Source organism: Rhinopithecus bieti, unplaced genomic scaffold (assembly GCF_001698545.2).
Source record: "Rhinopithecus bieti isolate Rb0 unplaced genomic scaffold, ASM169854v2 scaffold_566, whole genome shotgun sequence".
NCBI lineage: Eukaryota > Metazoa > Chordata > Mammalia > Primates > Cercopithecidae > Rhinopithecus > Rhinopithecus bieti.
Window position 1 is genome coordinate 2,429,521 of NW_016803334.1, and position 4,445 is coordinate 2,433,965.

Sequence of the window (4,445 nt, forward strand, 5' to 3'; positions counted from 1 at the left end):
CTAGGCTTCCTAGGTTGGGGAAGTGTGACATCCATCTCTACAAATCCAAGTCTTGTTTTTCCCCTGCTGGAGTCAGGGAGGCTGGACAGCTTGGTCTCCACAAGGTGTCACACATAGCCCAACACACCGGCTGTGGCAGGCTATGGCCAGAGCACCTCTTCAGGCCTGACCCTGACACAGGCTTTCTCACTGGGCTGGGCCTCCCTGCAGTAACTTCAACAACTTCATCTAGAGGCTCAGGGACAGAACCCTGATCTCCTGGGCCTGAGCCCCTAGGGGGAGGAGTGGCCGCAATCTCTGTGGACCAGAAGACTTAGCCTTTCCTCCTGGTAGTTTTGAGGAATCCAGGCAGCCCAAATGATTGGATTTCTCCCCAGCGAAGCACACCACTTCCACCAAGGGGCAAAGTGCTTCATTAAATAGGTCCCGTTCCTTGTGCCACCCAACAGAGTGAGACCCTCCAATAAGGGTTTTCAGACACCCTATACAGGAACAATCCTACTGACATCAGTTTGGTGCCCCTTGGGGTCAGAGATCCCAGAAAAAGAAGCAGGCACACATCCTTGGTGTTCTCCAGCCTCCTTGAGTGACATCTCCAGGAATGGGAGTGAACCAGAGGAATAGAGTCTGAAGTGAACCCCAAGCAAACAGCAGGAGTCCTACAGAAGAGGGACTGGACCATTGAAAGGAAAACAAACAGAAAGCAACAACAACAGCATCAACAACAACAAAATGTCCCCACAAAAACCCCAGTCCAAGAGTCAGCAGCCTCAAAGATCCAAACTAGACAAACTCATGATGATGAGAAAGAATCAATGAAAAAACACTGAAAACCCGAAAGGTCAGAGTGCTTTTCCTCCACCAAATGATCACAGTGGCTCTCCAGCAAGGGCACAGAACTAGACGGAGGATAAGATGGAAGAATTAACAGACGTAGGCGTCAGAAGACAGTTAATAAAAAACTCCGCTGAGCTAAAGGAGCATGTTCTAACCCATTTCAAAGAAGCTGAGAACCTTAATAAAATGTTAGAGGAGCTGCTAACTAGAATAACCAGTTAAAAGGGGAACATAAATGACCTGATGGAGTTGAAAAGCACAGCATGAGAACTCCATGAAGGATACACAAGTATCAATAGCTGAATCAACCAAGCAGAAGAAAAGATATCAGAGTTTGAAGAGCACTTTGCTGAAATAAGGCATGCAGACAAGATTAGAGAGAAAAAAAAAAAAGAAAAGGAATAATCAAAGCCTTCAAGAAATATGGGACTATATAAAAAGACTGAACTTATGATTGATTCGAGTACCTGAAGGAGATGGGGAGAATGGAAACAAGCTGGAAAACACACTTTAGGCTATTATCTAGGAGAAATTCTGCAACCTAAAAAGACAGGCCAACATGCAAATTCAGGAAATACAGAGAACACCACTAGGATACTCCATAAGCAGATCATCCCCAAGACACATAATCACCAGATTCTCCAAGGTTAAAATGAAGGAAAAAAATGTTAAAGGTAGCCGGAGAGAAAGACCAGTTCACCTAGAAAGGGAAGCCAATCAGACTAACAGTGCACCCGTCAGCAGAAACCCTACAAGCCAGAAGAGATTGGGGCCCAATAGTCAACATTTTTAGAGAAAAGAATTTTCAACCCAGAATTTCATATTGAGCCAAGCTATGCTTCATAAGCGAAGGAAAAATAAAATCCTTTCCAGACAAGCAAATGCTGAGGAATTTCATCACCACCAGGCCTGCCTGGCAAAAGCTCCTGAAAGAAGCACTAAATATGGAAAGTAAAGAACTAGTAGCAGCCACTGCAAAAACACACCAAAATATAAAGACTGATGACACTGTGAAGAAACTGCATCAACTTATGTGCAAATAACCAGATGGCATCATGATTACAGGATTAAATTCACACATAATGATACTAACCTTAAATGTAAATGGGCTAAATGTCCCAATTAAAAGACACAAACTGGTAAATTGGATAAAGAGTCAAGACTCATCAATGTGCTGTATTCAGGAGACCCATCTTATGTGCAGACACATATAGGTTCAAAATATTGAGATAGAGGAAAATTTACCAAGCAAATGGAAAGAAAAAAAAATGAAGGGGTTGAAATCCTAGTTTCTAACAAAACACAGTTTAAACCAACAAAGATAAAGAAATACAAAGAAGGGCATTAGATAATGGTAAAGGGAACAATTCAACAAAAAGAACTAACTATCTTAAATACATATGCACCAGATACAGGAGCAACCAGATTCACAAAACATGTTCTTAGAGACCTGAAAGACACTTAGACACCCACACAATAATTGTGGGAGACATTAACACCACACTGTCAATATTAGACAGATCAATGCGATAGAAAATTAACAAGGATATTCAGGACTTGAACTCAGCTCTGGATCAAGTGGACTTCATAGACATCTACATAACTCTCCACCCCGATCAACAGAATATATATTTTTCTCGGTGCCACATGGCACTTATTCTAAAATCAACCACATAATGGGAAGTAAAGCACACCTCAGCATATGCAAAAGACCTGAAATCATAACAAACAGTCAACAGACCACAGTGCCATCAAATTAGAACTCAGGATTGAGAAACTCACTCAAAACCACACAATTTCATGGAAATTGAACAACCTGCTCCTGAATGACTCCCAGGTAAATAATGAAATTAAGGCAGAAATCAAGAAGTTTTTCAAAACCAATGAGAACAAAGAGACAACGTACCAGAATCTCTGAGATACAACTAAAGCGGTGTGAAGAGGGAAATTTACAGCACTAAATACCCGTAACAGAAAGCTAGAAAGATCTCAAATCAACACCCTAACATCACAATTCAAAGAGCTAGAGAGGCAAGAACAGACTAATACAAAACCCAGCAGAAGACAAGAAATAACTAAAATCAGAGCAGAATTGAAGGTGATAGAGTCACAAAAAACCCTCCAAAAGACTGAGAACCAAGAAGCATTTTTTTTTTTTTCTCTCTTTTTTTTTTTTTTTGAGACGGAGTCTCTCTCTGTCGTCCAGGCTGGAGTGCAGTGGCGCGATCTCGACTCACTGCAAGCTCCACCTCCCAGGTTCATGCTATTCTCCTGCCTCAGCCTCCTGAGTAGCGGGGACTACAGGCGCCCACCACCTCGCCTGGGTAATTTTTTGTAGTTTTAGTAGAGATGGGGTTTTACCGTGTTATCCTGGATGGTCTCGATCTGCTGACCTCGTGATCTGCCCCCCTCGGTCTCCCAAAGTGCTGAGACTGCAGGCGTGAGCCACCACGCCCAGCCCCCAGGATTTCTTTAATATTTCCAGAGTTCTCTGGCTAAAGATTGGTGACACCTCTGTCAAGCAATGTTGACGATCTCAACAAAAGTGATATTCCCACTGTGTTTAATGTGTTTGTTTCTTCTGTCTCTTGATGGTTCCTTGAGAGCTTTGATGATCAGGGCAGAGGCAGAAGACACCACCTCAATCTGGGCCCATCTCTTCTGAATGTTCAGTTTCACTGTAATCCTCAGGACTTTCCAGTCACCCCTTGCCTTGGCAATGTCATCACCAACCTTTTTTAGAGACAGACCCAGGGGGCCGATCTTGGGGGCCAGTGAAGAAGTGGCACCGACTGCACCCCCAGTGCACCTCAGGTATACGACTTTAATCTTGTTGGGGTCGAACTTCGGTGGCATGGTAGAGGCGCCTGGTGTTGGATGAACCCAGATTCAGGATAACCAAAGAAAGTTGCACCTTGGCCTCTTCCGAGCCAAAAGCTGAATGCAAAAAATGTATTTTTAAAAACAAACAAACAGGGCCAAGCACGGTGGCTCATGCCTGTAATCCCAGCACTTTGGAAGGCCAAGGCAGGCAGATCACCTGAGGTCAGGAGTTCAAGACCAGCCTGGCCAATATGATGAAATCTCGTCTTTACTAAAAATACAAAAAGTTCACTGAGTGTGGTGGTGCACCTGTGGGAGAATGGCTGGAACCAGGGAGGCGGAGGTTGCAGTGAGCTGAGATCAGGCCACTAAACTCCAGCAACGAGAGCAAAAACTCCATCTCAAAAAAAAAGATCCAGAGGTAGGCAATCCAGGACCATGTTTGGGGCTTTCGAAAGACCCCGGCAACAAAATAAAAGAAAAAGAGACAGGCTTGCCCCCTTCCTCACAGGGTGACTTTACAAAGGTGTCACATAATATGGCCCACTTGGCTGGGCGTGGTGGCTCATGCTTGCAATCCCAGCACTTTGGGAGGCCGAGGCGGGCAGATCACCTGAGGTCCGGAGTTAGAGACCAGCCTGATCAACAGGGAGAAATCCCGTCTCTATTAAAAATACAAAATTAGCCGGGCATGGTGGCAGCATGTCTATAATCCCAGATACTCGGGAGGCTGAGGCAGGAGAATCGCTTGAACCCGGGATGCAAGGGCTGTGGTGAGCCGAGAT

General features: G+C 44.4%; 1 pseudogene; it reads right to left on the reverse strand.

The window, feature by feature from the left end:
• Positions 1–3,354: 3,354 nt before the first annotated feature.
• Positions 3,355–3,693, reverse strand: LOC108531888 (60S ribosomal protein L12 pseudogene; annotated as a pseudogene).
• Between the last annotated feature and the right edge of the window lie 752 nt (positions 3,694–4,445).